Source organism: Canis lupus, chromosome 1, assembly GCF_048164855.1.
Source record: "Canis lupus baileyi chromosome 1, mCanLup2.hap1, whole genome shotgun sequence".
Lineage (NCBI taxonomy): Eukaryota > Metazoa > Chordata > Mammalia > Carnivora > Canidae > Canis > Canis lupus.
In genome coordinates, this window is record NC_132838.1 from 112652140 (window position 1) to 112667123 (window position 14984).

The 14984-nt window shown below is 54.1% G+C and overlaps 1 protein-coding gene across 2 annotated transcripts in view; it reads left to right on the top strand.

Annotated features, from left to right (window-relative positions):
• Nucleotides 1-14984, top strand: part of POU2F2 (POU class 2 homeobox 2) — a 91823-nt gene that overhangs the window by 25737 nt on the left and 51102 nt on the right. For both annotated transcript variants that reach the window (XM_072776282.1, XM_072776293.1), the window contains exon 2: nt 7636-7696. The gene's annotated coding sequence lies outside the window, so the exon portion shown is untranslated. The remainder of the gene's footprint in view (nt 1-7635; nt 7697-14984) is intronic.

The following is a 14984-nucleotide window of genomic DNA, read 5'->3' on the forward strand; positions in this document are numbered from 1 at the left end:
ACGCTTAACTAACAGAGCCACCCAGGTGCCGTAGGCTACTGTTTTCTGAGGCCTCTTGTAGCCAGGCCTGAGCTGCATGCCAGGGTACATGGATAAGCCAGACACTGCCCTGCTCCAGGGAAGTCCCCAGTCCCCTGACAAAGCCCTGTCAGGGATTCCTTGCATTTATTGAAGGTTTCTTGAGCTTATTCTTGGAAAGTGAATGGGTCAGAAGCTCCCAAAGAGTATATGGGAAAAGGGTGAGAATGGAGTCTTTTTTTTTTTTTTAAGATTTTTAATTTATTTATTCATGAGAGAGACACACACACACACAGAGGCAGAGACATAGGCAGAGGGAGAAGCAGGTTCCATGCAGGAAGCCCAATGTGGGACTTGATCCCGGGACCTGAGCCAAAGGCAGATACTCAACCGCTGAGCCACCCAGGTGTCCCTGGAGCCTGAGTTTTAAAGGTGAGACTAACCCTCACCTGCCACAGTAAGAAGGCCTGTCACCCCCCAACCCACCCCGGGGGGCCCCTTCCCACTTAGAACATCTTCCTTAGCCTAGAAGTTCCATATGAGCTGACGCCTGCCTGCCTATTCAATTTCTACTCCTTTCTTCCTGCTCCCGGAAGCTCAGGCTGTTCTGGCCTTCTTGGTGTTCCTTAAACACGCCAGCATGGGTCCTGCCTCAGGGCCTTTGCACCTGCTGTTTCCTTTGCCTGGAAAGCTCTTACCCCACACTTTATTTGGGCTGCTACTCAAAACCTACCTTCCCCCACAGGCCTTTTTTGACCTCTCACTCTAAAGAAACATTCTCTTGTCATCCATGCCTTCATCTGCTTTATTTTCCTTCTTAGCTCTTAGATATGTATTCTTGTCTATTGTATCTCCCCCTCCACTGGAAGGTCAATGCTGTGAGGGCAGGGACTCTGTCTTGTTTGAAGGTGAATCCCCAATGCCTGTAATGGTGCCCAGCACACGGTAAGTGCTCAGTCTGATGAAAGGAACAGGTCCCCTGTCATCCCAGTCTGCCAGGTATAATGAATGGCAGGGGTGGACATCTGCTGGACCAGAGAAAGGTATAAGGAGCTCACCTTCCCTGGGGGTTGTACCTGGGTATTGGCAAGTCAGGTCCCTGCCTGAACCCCAAAGCAGCCAGACTCCAGACCCGGCACCCTGGACCCGTATGCTGTAGTCTGTATCTCTCACCATGTTCCGCACGCCTCAGCCAATTCATCCCTGTCCCCCATCATCTCACCTGCTCACCAACTGCCCCCCACCCCCACTGCTTCCCTTCTTTTTCCTCTCCCCCAGCATACACCCTGGCAGCCCCACCCCCAAGCCACGGGAGAGGGGACCCCAGAGTGTGAGGTCCACACACCCTGCTTCCAGGCCCATCCCGGCTTGAGGGCAAATCACATCACTCTTTTTAAGGCTCAACTTTCCTCCTCGGCAAAATAAGGTTTTTGTGGGGACGAAGAGTGAGCGCGCGCGTGTGATGATGTTACTAATAATAGCTGCTATTTATCGAGTACCTGCCAGGTGTTAGGCATTGTGCTAGGTACTTTGAACTTTTTTTCATTAGAAAAAACGGAGGAAAAAAACCCTGAGCGTGGAGTGTCCCCAGAGTGTCAGGCCCCGTGCACGGTGCTGTGAATCACAAAGGTGAACATAACCCTTCTTCACAGAGCTTACTATTCCAGTGTGCATGCACACACACACGCCAGGAGTGCCACACTGGTCAGGCAGTGGGGGCTTGGGCTCCTGTACTCGGCCCCTGGCAGCAGAAGCCCCCCCTCCCCCCACCCCGAGGGAGAGTTCGGAGGCCACTGAGGCAGCAACTCTCAGATGAGAGACCAGCCCCAGCCGTCCCTAATTCCTCTTTACTAACCTAGTGGGATCTTCCATTGTTCGGCTCTGGATTGCAGGGCCCAGCACAGGGTCTGGCCTAGAACTGGCCTCAGGAAATGCTTATTACGTGAATGAGTGAACGAACAAAGGAACATATTTAGGCAGGTGTCTTCATTGAATTTGCTAACCCCAAGAGAGAGTACCAGGATGCACACTCTCTCCCTTCCCCTCCCCCCGCATCCCCGCCCACCCGCTTCACACCCAACTCTCATGTCAGTCGTGGCTGGGTGATCCCGATATCATTTCCATCACTCTCTTGCCCTTTTCTGTATAGGTTCTTGGCTGAGTTTGTTATGAGCATGGTCTTGTTGACTTCTCACACCAACATTGTAAGACAGGTGTTATTATTCTCGTTTTTGTATGTTGGAGCAAACCGAGGCTCAGAGAGGTGAAGTGACTTGCCCAGGGTCACACAGCGAAGTGGTGGCAGAGCTGTCTTTTGGCCACCACACTTTTCTGCCCCACAGAAGTCCATGCTCTCTTGAGAGCCCTCTGGTCTGCATGAATACTTGCTCTTACAATTGTTCTTCTCCCAGCAGTGGGAGGGCATGACCCAGGAGTCAGAAGCCCCGCTTTGGTCCCAGCTCTGTCACAACCAGCTCTGTGACTTTGGGAAAATTCTTTCCGTCCCCCTCCCCCTCTGGGGTACAGCTTCCCCTCCAGTTGTCACTCCTGTCTATGAGCCCTCAGCCAATTTCCCAAAGAGGTGTAGACTTTGACTTGGGCCTACCCTGTCTTCTCTGATAGAAGAGAAAGTAGAGGAGCAAGCACTTCTCTGCTCAGTAGGCTTTAGATTTATTCATCTTCTGGGGAGGGGGGTGGAGGTGGACTCTGCCGGGCTTGGACACAGTGGGGACCTAAAGCTTGGCCAGGAAAGGGAAGAGGGCCAGAGGAACATGGCTCACTGTAAGCCCACCGGGCGCCACCTCACAGTCTTGCCAGTGGAGGGCTTGTTAGCCCCACTGTTTGCAATTACCAACATTAACTGATGTGACGCATGCTCATTGTAGAAAAAAGAGAAAATGTAGATATTCAGAGAGTTGAAGGAAGAACCCACCATGATCACTGAGTCAAATGAGAAAAAAATGAATTTCTCGATGCCTGTCTTTCTGGATAGCTTTTTCTCAAACAGGAGTATCCCTAGGAGTTTACCCAAAGAACTTTTTATAACTCAGATGCATGGGACCGAACTCAGAATTCTGACTTCTGCTCTAAACCTTTTTCTCTGGGGAGCAGGGGGTGGGGTGGGGGGAGTATATATGTATGTGTTTCATACAAATGAGATCATAAGCTATATACCAGTTTATAACCTGCCTTTTTCTTCCTAACAATGGGTTATGAGCATCACTCCCTTGTCAATGAATTTATTTTGAGCATATTTTCTACAGCCCTGCCATCCTCCGCTCTGTGGCAGCTGTACTAGCATTTATTATTCCTGTACCCAGTCACAGGATATCTAGGTTGTTTCCTGGCATTCCCTGTGATAATTACCCCCACTTAACAGGTGAGGACATTGAGGCTTGGAGAAGTCCCTCATATGTATGAAAAGCTGAGACACCATCCAAGGGGATCTGGCGGTGGCCTGGGTGCTGGGAATGGTTTCTAGCCTCAGGGCAGGGGTGAGGGGCCCGCAGACAAAAGATGTGTGAGCCGTCAGAGGGGAGGGAGGGGTGCTTGAGGAGGAGACCACCGTCTTCCAGGGCTCCCAGACCCAGGCACGCTGTGGACCTGAGCACTATCCCATCAGCCACCCCCCCCCAGCCCCCTCGTTGCCTCCCGCCCTGAGCCCACTCGCTGCCTGCTCCATCCTTGCCAGCTTATCAATAGGTTAAGTGGTCAGGTCAGCGATATTGACCATTTGATTAGGACCTTGTCAGATCAATCCCTGGCTCATCTCATGGGCCTCCTCCCCTGCTCACACCCCCCCGCCCTGTTCTTCCGCGCCAGGGAGCAGGTGGCGGTAGAAGCCTCTGCCCTCCCGTATGCAGCACCCCAGGACCGGGAGCCCTTTTGCAAGTTCAGGGAAGGTGAGAGCCAGCCTTGGCCTCACCATCTCCCATCGTAGTCCTACCAAGTCCGGAGCCCAGAATGCCATTTCCAGTTCTGTCCCTGCCTCCCTTCCCTCGCCCCCTGGGGGTCCCTCCAGGTCCTCAGTCTTAGTGCTACGTTCCCACACCCTCTGTTTACATCACTTTCTCTTGCTTGCTGTCACTAGATCTTGTTTGCTTTGTTTCCCACACGCCTCTCAGAGTCCAGTCAGATGGAGCGGCTCCTTCTTGGCTGTGTGACCTTGGGCAAGGGAATTCACCTCTCTGAACCTCCATCTCTCCATGTCTATCTTAGGATGATCCTCACCAAACGGGTCACGAGGATTCTGTGAGATCACGTCCACAGAGCAACTCAGCATGCCCGGCAGCCTGGCCTGTAGCTAGCACTCAAGAAACACCAGCTGCTCTCACTGAGAGCTACTCTGCTGAACTTATCCAGCTGCTTGTTTGCAGGGGGGCCAGTTGCTCTGCCCGTCTGTCCCTTGGTGGGAGTGTAGGTAGGCTGTCTGTGTGTGGGGCCAAGGGGCACTGTCATCCTCAGGCCTGTCCCAAGCTCCAGCTGGGGGCCATACCCTGTACTGGCTGATGCTAGGGAGCCCCAGAAGAGCCAGGCCCCAGCCTACTGTCCTCGAGCTCACACTCTGGCAGCCGGGTAGCTGACCGATACCAAGACACACAAACTTTGATACTAGCTTTGGTGAGAGGTGAGGGCTTTCTCTCCTCTGGGCAAATAGCAGAACCCTCCCCTTCTCTGTGGCCTGCTGCAAGGAATATAGCCTTTGGAGTCAGAGAATTCGGGATTCAAGGCCTGGCCGCTCCACTTCCTGTGCCCGGTCACTATGGCCAGCTGCTTCCCCTCCCTGTCCCTCAGAGGCCCCATCTGTGAAACGGGCAGAAGGCACCTCCTAAATAGCTCCTGCCATCTTCCACTCCAGGCACCGCTGGGAAGGCAGCTCCCAGCTCCCACAGGGCTGTCTCCTGCACAGGGAAGATGTTATCTACTGGGGAGAGGGGTCTGTCAGAGGACATATGGGGGCACGGGGGCTGGGAGATGAGATGAGGAGGCCGGGCCGGGGGTAGTGCTGCCCATGGGCATTGGGCATTGCAGCTGAGGGTGGCAGCGTGTAGAAGGGAGAGCCGGCGTGGGAGCTGCTGCCAGAGGGAACTGCCAACGTGGGGCGCTGCCCCGGGGAAGACCCCAGCCCTCGGGCACCGTCTGACTCGGGGCCCTCAGAGGCTCAGGGATTCCCCCGCCCGCCCGCCATCACTTACACCAATATTGACGGTTAATGCCGTGTCGCCACCGTGTTCAACACTCAGCGCGGCTAATTGTTTTGACTGGGAATCGGCAAGGCGATTAAACGCCATCGATTTTGCCCTGCGCGCTGCATCGATTTTTAAATTTCCTATTGATCCCGGCCCTAAATCTCCTTAACCAAGACCTCACCGTGGAGATGACAGCCGCTGATTAGCTCCAGGCAGGGGTGGGGGGGTGGGGGGGTGGGGGGAGCAGCTCGTGAGTGGGGAGAGACCCCAGCTCCTCCCTCTCCCCAGGGAACAGGGGTCCTGTTACCCTGAAGATGGAGGCCCCGGTAGAGAGAGGAGGAGTGGGGGGGGTGGAATTGGATGGGCCCCTTGCTCTTTTTACCCACTTTTTTTTTTTTTTTTTCTCATTTGGGCTTTTCTCTGGTCTCTGCCTGTGGCTCCTTCCACTCCTCTACTCTGTGTCTCCGCATTTCTTCTCGTCTCTTTCCTATCCATTTCTCCATCCGTCTGTCCATCTGTCCATCATCTTGTCCCCACTCTGTACGTCCGTCTTTTTCTCTATCTCTTTTCTCATTCTCAACTCCTGTCCAGTCTCCACTAATTCTTTGCGTCCTTTGCTGGTCCTGGGCCTCAGTCTCCCGATCTGTGCCTGCATATTTGCCACGAGATAGGAAAGTAGTGCACGGTCATCCTGTCCATCGCCCTGTTGTCTCCCTTCTGGGGACTGTACCCACAGGTCCCAAACTGTGAGACAGCTGTGAGCCCCCTGTCTTTGTTAACCCCCTTCATAGGGCTCTCCCTCTTCAGATGTTGCCCCTTTCTGTGAACTCATCAGTACTCACCTGGTGGGAAGGTATCTGATATCCTGTCTCCTCCGAGAAATCTCTCCCTATCCGACGTTTCCTGCTCCTTCTCTGAAAGCCCACAGCAAACAGGGGCGAAGGTAGCCTCTGTGTGGGTTCTTTTTCCAGGAGGACCATATACCCAGAAGGCAGGAAATGAGGTTTCAGGAGGCGGCACGCGGCCCTAACTCTAACCAGCTCCTAACTCTAACTAGGACCCCAGGGATGTCACATCTCCTCTCAGCCTCGTCGGCCGCATCTGTAAAGTGGGGCTGATACCAGCTGCCATTCTGTTTCCCTGTAGGGCCACAGAGAGGCTTCAGCTAATACTCTTTGGGGACAGGTCTCCCCATGTCCTCTCAGTCCTCTCCCTCTTCTGCATAGTACGCAGAAGGACCTTTCTAAAGACAAAGTAGAGATCCCTGGGTGGCGCAGCGGTTTGGCGCCTGCCTTTGGCCCAGGGCGCGATCCTAGAGACCTGGGATCAAATCCCACGGCGGGCTCCCTGCATGGAGCCTGCTTCTCCCTCTGCCTGTGTCTCTGCCTCTCTGTCTCTCTCTGTGTGACTATCATGAATAAATAAATAAAATCTTAAAAAAAAAAAAAAAAAAGACTAAGTGGAGTGTGTCCCTTCCCCTAGCAGCTTGGCCCAGGCAGGCACTGTGGGGTGCAGCCCCTGCTCTCTCTGCAGCCTTGTCTTTCCTACTTCCCCATTGCCTCCTGGGCAGATAGAGGCCTGACATGCTCTTTCCTCCCATCTGGCCCTCTGCCTGATTAAAGTTCATTTAATTTGTCTGCTGGGCTTGGTTCAGGGGTGACACCCTTGTTAGGTCTTCCCTGACCTCTGCTGGGGTCCCCGCAGCACCCTCTGCTTACCCCAGCATGTTGGCATTGGGTCTTTATCCAGCCACCCACCCCCTGACTTGGCTGCGAACCCTCTGGCAGACAGGGCCGGGGCATTGTCTAATCCACCCCTGTACCCCCGCTTGGTCCAGGGCCCAGCTTAGACATGCTTCATATCTGCTGATTGACCCAGCAAATAAGTAAATGAACAAATATACAGGTCAGAAGTATCATTGGGACTCCATTTTCATCTCCTCGCAACACATAGGCACCTGATAATGAGTAACTCAGATGTCTTTCTCATCAGATCCTCCTGGCTGTCCTTTGAGATACATAGTTTGTGAATCAATTAATCCCTCCATCCGTCCACCTGTTCACTCATCACCTGTCATTGACTTCTTGAGCACTCTGCATTTTGCAGGGCCCTCTGCCAAAGGCTAAAGCTATAGAACTGTGTCTATATAGTCCCTGCCCTTTAAGGTGCTTCCAGTCTGATGGGAAAAACAGATGTTCAACAAGACAGGCAGTAGGATGCCCATTTATGAGATGGGGACACTGAGACTCAGAGCCCAGAAATGACCACTGGGGGCAACAAGTGGTTGGCAGGTCCTGAGCCCACATTTGCCAGTCCTGACTGTGTGACAGGAGCAGAGTTCCTCCACTCGAGGAGTGCCTCATCCTGCCCGAGTCAGAGACGCTTCACAGATTCCCTCCCAGCTGACTCTCCTCTCCTCTCTTTCCAGGTTCTCGACTGGACCGGGTTGGTGGCCTGAATGTATTAGCTTCGCTGCGTTTGCCCAAGAGGTAAGGGCCACGGCCTCAGAGCTTTGCTTACTGCTATGCTCCGGGTGGGTCCTGTTCCCTCTCAGAAGCCCCTGCCTTCCCATCCTCTTCCCTGGAGAGCTGCCCTTCCTTGTTCTGCTCTGTCCTCCACAAGGTTAGTCTGCTTTGCGTTTTTGTCCTTTGTGTCCCGTGGCTTTCTGGCCACACTGATTTGGTTCTGGGTGTGGGTGACATGAGGGTTTCTGTTGATGAGTGTCATACTCAGTAGGAGAGAGATGGATAACTTGGTGGCTCAGATCACAGCTTGGGGGCAGGCACACCTGTGTCTGAGCCCCTTGTCTTTCCCTTCCTAGCTGTGAGTGACTTGGGATAGTCAGAGCCTCCGCTTCCTCATCTATAAAGAGAATAATAATAACAGAATCTGCCTTACGTGCTGACCTGAGGCCAGAAGGCTAGTGAGGCAGTTCAGATTCCAGCTCCAGAGCCGGATGGCACCAGCTGTGTGATCCTCAGTTTCCCCATCTATCAAAGGAGGGTGATAATGGCATCCACCACACAGGATGTAAGGATGAAATAAGTTTCTTCTTGGAAGCATGTGCCTCAGGAGGCAGGAGCTCGAAATACAGCTGAAAGATACCCCTGAACAAGTGAGGATTGGTGAGACCCCTCCTTGGAGCCCACTGAGACTCCTAAGCAGAAGTAGGAGTTCTTCAGCTGCTTGGCTCAGAAGGAAACAGGGGCTCCAGGTGTGTCCTCTGGTGTTTTCTCTGCTCAGCTCAATGAGGCCCTGAGGAGTGAGCATATGGAGAGGGGTGCTCGGGGGTGGGACTCCCCCACTCTTTGCTGCCACCCCTATTCCCAGCTTAACCTACAGGCCTTAGAACTGTTCTGATTCAGGACAATTCTGGTTCCCTGGAGAAAGCACACATCTTGGACTCAGACTCCTACATTCCTTACCAGTTAGAATGGGATCCAGGGGTGGGCATTAGGTGTCCTGGGGAAGCCTCTGGCTGCCCTCATAGGTATCCTCCATGTGCATCCTTGCTGTAGCCAGGGTCCCAGACTCACTTTAGGAAGCAGGTGAAAACCGTAGCTCAGGGTTTGCAACCTGGTAGGGACCATAGTGGACTACAAAATGCATTGGGGTGGGAGCCTGCTTTTCAGCTCCACTCACTGTCTCCCACAGAGAGGCAAAACTAACTTGCCAGATTTTACAATTTCCTGAAAGAAGCCAATCTCCCAATTTTTAAAGTTGGCTACTAACGAAATTTCAAAAATCTCCTTGTGATCCAAACTACACGGTTTGGGTAATCTTTGCCTCACAGATTTCTAGTTGTACTGCAATTAGTATAGACTTTCTCCTGGGAAAACACATCCCTATATCTCCTCAGTTGTGCTCCAACTTGGGATCTTTGCAGACCCTGAAACCCATCCATAAACCCCATTCTAACTAGTAAGGAATGTAGGAGTCTGAGTATAGGATGTGTGCTTTCTCCAAGGAGCCAGAATTGTAGCTTTCCCAGGAATACTCACGTCTCCTGATGCTCTTGATGTTGAAAGGAGGGTCAAGGAGGGGCTGAATCAGTAGAACATGTGACTTTTAATCTCAGGGTCATGAGTGCAAATCCCACATTGGTCATGGAACCTACTTAAAAAATAAAAATAAAAATAAGAGGGTCAAGGAGCTTCCAGATTGTAGAATTTGTTTGGGGGCTAGAGGCTGGCTTTGAGGAATGTCTGAAGTCGGGCTAAAATAAGAGGCTGTTAACAGAATTATGTTTCAAAGCTGATGGAGGTTGCTAATCAAGTCTCTGATTTTAGCTCTTTGTGTTTAAATAGATATTTGTTCAGTATCCAAGGTTTCAGGGACATATGTCTGGAAGATTTGTTCACATGTGCCAAGAGCTGTTGCAGCCTAATGAGGAAACCCATACTTATTAGGGGCTACCTCTGTGCCAGGGCCCACTCTGGGCATTTTGCATTAAACCTCAGTGTAAGCCTGTGAGGTGAATTAGTAGTCCCCTGTTGCCAAAGAAGGAAACTGAAGCACAGAGAGGCAAAAGGCCTAAAGCAAGGGAGCGGTAGAGGTGGAATTTGCGTTCAGGTCTGCCTGAACTTCGAGCTCTCACTCTGACCTCACCAGAACCCACCATGGTGACTGGAATTTCCTCAGGGTGGCTGATCCTTGGATCCTTAGGCTTGGTTGGGTGGGGGTGGGGAGGGACTTGATTTTGGGGAAACCCCTGAAGTCTTATTTGGTGCCAACTCTGATAAGTTTGGCACCAAAAAAAGGTTAGATAATACTGGGGCTACTTGTTGGTTTTTTGATAGAAACAAGAAACACATGTAACAACAGGAGATGTTTGGCTTATGTAGTCTGTGAACTGGCCCTGAAGGCTGTCACCAAAATATCTTGAGCGGTCCAGGGGAAGTTTCATGCCCCTCCACTCCAGGGAGACATGTTTGAAGGAGGCCACACTCTTTTAGGTACATAATTTCATTACAAAACAAGAGCTCCAACAAACATTGCCCCCATCCCCATGGTCTTTCCTTTCTAGCTGCACTTGGAAGTTGAGTGATTCCCCAGATGTGGCTGGAGGCCTCCTCAGTACCAGGATCTCCTCCCATCCGGCTCCCTCCCCTCCCCATCTAAGGCTACCTGACAGCCTCCCAAAGGCTGCCCCCCTACCCTGTTCCTCCTTTCTGAGCACTGTTACCATATCTGATGATATATTGTGTGTATAACATCCCACCCCCCAAGCTCTCGACACCCAGCCCCTGGCACAGTGTAAATGCTCAGTTAGGATTTGTTGAAAGAATAAATAAGTGAGCACACATACACATAAACCCATATCCATCCATTTATTTCCTTCAGCCAACATTTTTTCGGGGGTTTCTAGTGTGCCAGGCCTTGTGCCTCAGAGTGGGGTTGGGGGAGACCTGTGTAGCCTCTGAGGGGCTGCAGGCTGGTGGGGAGACAAGCATCAACACTACTACCCTGAACCCACAGGCCTGCAAGGGACTAGGTCAGGAGAAAGCGGGATGTGAGTGATGTGAGTGACGGGAGGGAGGAGGGACTCGGGCAGACTTTGAGAGGAAGAGGCAGTGAGGGGGTTCCTGAGAGGTTAGGAGAAACCAAGGCGTAAGCTACTGTTCCAGTCGGTGGGTCAGTATTGGGGACTGTGGATTCGGCCTGGCCTCAGAGTCCCCACGGCCAGCTACTGTCCACTGGGTATCCAAGGCCCTCCCAGTGCTAGGCAGAGAGCAGGTTGTGTCCTCACCTTGTCTCCTTCCATCCTTCCACAAAATGACTTGGCCTTTGGTGTGGATGAGGCCCCAGAGTCCCACAGGTGGCTCAGACAGCCGTACTAGGGCATGCCCAGGGCACCCACACACCCTGAGGGAGAGTCTGGATTGTCTCAGACTCAGGGAGCTCAGCTGTGGGTGACAGGTTCCTATTGCTGGGTCTGGTGAGGGGTCTTGAAGAGAACCCAGGGCTGCTTAAGAGACAGGGAAATGGAGCTGCAAGGTAGATGCCTCCTCCCCAGGGTGAGAGTATGGGTGTGGCGGTGGGATGCTCCAGGATCCAAAATGCAGCCTGAGTGGCATTGCAGGTGTTCTGCAGACCAGAACCACGAAGTCAGTAGGTGGGGTCAGGGATTTGTTTGGATGCCCTGGGCGCAGTTAGCTACCCCTTTGTCGCAGCTGCAGCTGGGGGCTTTGGCTATAGAATAGGGTGTGTGGTGTTACAGAGGGGCCTTGGGGCTGGGTTGGGCCAGAAGGAGCTTCAGTATGGAGGTGGCTCCTTGGATGTGGGCAGGCCCCACGGGGGGTGGTCCAGAGGGCAAGGCTGTGTGAGGCTGTTGACCCAACTGCACTGTTGCAGTGGTGCTCCTCGCTGGATATGGAATCATGATTGGGCGGGGGTGCTGTTTGCTGTAGTGGTGGGATGCTGGGAGGTGTCAAGAGATCACTCAATCTGTTTGGCTGCCTTTGCTGTCACTGGATGGGTGGAGATAGCTGTGCCCCACCCAGGACTGGGAGCATGTCAGCCAGAGGGTAGGGCGTATAGATGTGGAGGAGGTGCAAATGGCTGTCATCCTCTGCAGGTTCAGGGACTGCTTGGTCCCGGGCATCTCAGTCCCAGAGCAAGTGAAGGCTAAAGTGCCTGCTGTCCCGTCAGGCTTGGAGCCTTAGGGGCCAAGGACGGGCACTTGGCCCTAACTCCATGTAGAGGGCTGGTAGGCAGAGGGCAGGCTACAGAGTCTGACGCTGTGCAGCTTTAGCAATGTTTCTTGGAAGTCATGATGAACGCTCCCAGCCCAGCCCACCCCAGCCCCTGCATTGTCCAGCTCACATTGTCTTTGTTTCTGGCTTCCTTCTTTCCACTTCCTCATCCTGAGGCTCTACCCTGTTCCCTTCTTTTTTCCTTTGCTTGGTTTCCTCTGGGTCTTGGCTTCTCCATTCCACCCCTCTCCCTCCTTGTTCTGAGCCTGGATCTCTTTCCAGTCTTGCGAGTAGAGTGTGTACAGGTCCATATCGAGCTTTCTGTCTTGAGAGAGCCACACAGAGATGTGGACCTGGTGGGGATGGGGGGGTGGAGAAGAGAGAAGGAAAAACGATGCTTGAGGGAAAAACAAGAAAAGAGGTACCCCCCTCTCACTTGGCCTCACCATCCAGGACAGCTTCTGAAAGCTCTCCTGTACAGCCATCTGCCTTCCTCTGGGGGCATGTGTGGACAGGAGGGCCAGAGGGGTCATCTGAGGAAGGGAGAGAGAGACTAGGGGAAACTCGGGGAGATTCAGGGAGCACCCTGCAACAGAAAAATGCCTGGAGAGGGGGAGCAGGTGAAAAGAGCAGACAAAGAGACCTGGGAGATAGCAAAAAGTCAGCCGGGAGAGCAGAGCAAGAGGCTCAGAGCCAGTCAGAAAGTGTGAGCATGAGGGCGCAAAAGTGAGCCACTAGAGGTGAGGGCCACCGGCCTCCAGGGCACAACAGGGGGGCAGTGGGGGTTGCACCCCTGCCTGGTGCCTGCGGCCCCACCCCTCACCAGACCGTGGTGGGACAGAGTATAAAGAACTTACACTTGGCCAAGGCCCCTTGTGTGTGTGTGGAGAGAGAGACACAGGGCAGGGACTGGGAGGAGGGAGGTACTGCTTCTCTCTGTCGTGGGGCCAGAAGCCCAGTCTGCTCCCACTCCTCCCTACCTGTCTGTCTTGGTCCTGTCCCCTCCCTGCCTTTGCTCACAGGGGCCTGGAGGACAGACCAGGGCCCCTGGAGCTTGGGCACCCCTGAATTCTGGCAGGGGGAGGGGCGGAGGACACGGGAAGAAAGCCATGAATGTGTGTGTGTATGCACACGCACACACGTAAGCGCCTGAGCCCGCAGGAGGAGAGACCACTTTGCACTAGGCCTCCCTTAGCTCCTCGCTAGCTTTGCAGCCTCAGTGTCTCCCGTGTTCCCAACTTCCCTCCACCTCCAGCTGCCCGGCTCTCCAGGTCTCTCGCCAGCTGTCTCTGCTCTTCTGTCTCGCTCTCCCTGTCTGTCCTGCTCTTCCATGGCAATCTCTCCATTTCCCTCTGTGCATCGCTCCTGTCTGCCCTGACCCCTTGCTCCTCTGCAGCTCTGCCCCCCATCCTCGCTTTATCTGCGTGCCTCTGTCTCTGTGCCTTGTGTACACACGTGCGCACACGCTCTCTGTCTGTCTGGTCCCTGTGTCTGTGTGTCTCTCCACCTCCTGTTTGCCCTTCCTCTGCTCCTTTTCTCCTCCGCTGCCTCCTGTGTCTGGCTGGGTCTCATCCAGTCTCTTTCATCCTCTGTCTCTCCCGTCCCTGTCTCTCTGGGTCTCTGGCTGTCCATCCCTGCCTCTGTGTGTGTGTCTCTCGCTCCCCCTCCTTCCCCCCCTTTTTTCTGTTTCTAACACCCACACTCACATCCTACCTCAGGAGTAATTGCTTTTGTCTGGGTTGGACTGGACTTGTGGTGGGGGGAGGGCGGGGGGAGCGGGTGGCGCTGGGGGGGTTGGGAGGGACGGAGGTCGCTTGGTGGAGTTGAGGTGGCGTCCACCAAAGCAGGGGGTGCTGAGGAGCAGAGGTGCAGTGCCCAAGACAGGGAGGGGGCAGGGGCCCTGGGCCCATCCTGGCAGGGATCTGGGGCCTCCAGCAGGGAAGAGAAGGCAGCAGGCCCTCACATATGGATTTGGAGGCGATGTAGCTGTAGCAATAGAACAGGCCAGCCTGCACCGCAGTGGCAGTCCCTGCTGCCTCGCCACCCTCCCCCACTCAGAGACCCCCCCCCCCCCACCAACACTGTCATAAGCACCGAGGCACCATGACACACATGGGACACACCCAGAGCCTCTAGCCCACTCTCGGAAACACACTCGGCCCTCGGCACACAGGGACACGTGGCATCACGTAGCCGCACAGAAGGCACACTGGCTCTCTGACACTCAGAAAGAAAGAAGCTCCGATGACACGCCGAGGCAACCACACCTACGGCCACCCACAGACACAGACACAGAATCCACACACGGACACATGGGGCCTCATTCCACGGTCCCCCAGTTCTCCCAGAAACATCCCTGCTCAGACACTCAGGCGGCGACTCACACACACACACACACACACACACACACACACACACACACATTTCCTGGAACATAAGAACGCACAATTGCCACATTACCTGGGGGCAGGTCACAGAGACCTTGCACTCTCCCCCGAGGGTCAGACAGATCTGTATACACACATTCAGACATTTGGGGATGCCCAGAGTGGGGGAGACACACGGACACACACACACGTACACACAGAGCCACCAAGTCCCCAGGGACACACCCACATACTCGTGGTCACACAGACATGACTCAGTAGCTGAGACACGCAGAGACACACAGTCCTGGAGTTCCACAGCAGAGCTTAAGCACTCAAAGACACACAGCCACCCAAGTACACAGGGGACACACGCATACCCTATATGTATGGCAACTCAGACACCATAGAGCTCCCCTGGAACCTCCTGTCCGAAGCCTCACAACATCCCCCACACCGCTCCCCACCCCTCTATACACGTGCAGGCCAGGCCCTGGGGCGAGGCCAAGGCAGCTTCTGTCCACAGAGACCCAAGGATGGGGCAGCCAGGGGCGCTATGGTTGGGCAGCAGACTGCCTGGGGGTTGCCCCGCTGATCTGGGCATCCATTCACCTCAGCTTACTCCAGAATGCCCTCAGGCCTTTCCCCAGTCCATGGGCTCAGGACAGTGTCTCCCCAGCACCCCCAGGTACCCCCTGACCATCTCCCAGAGCTCC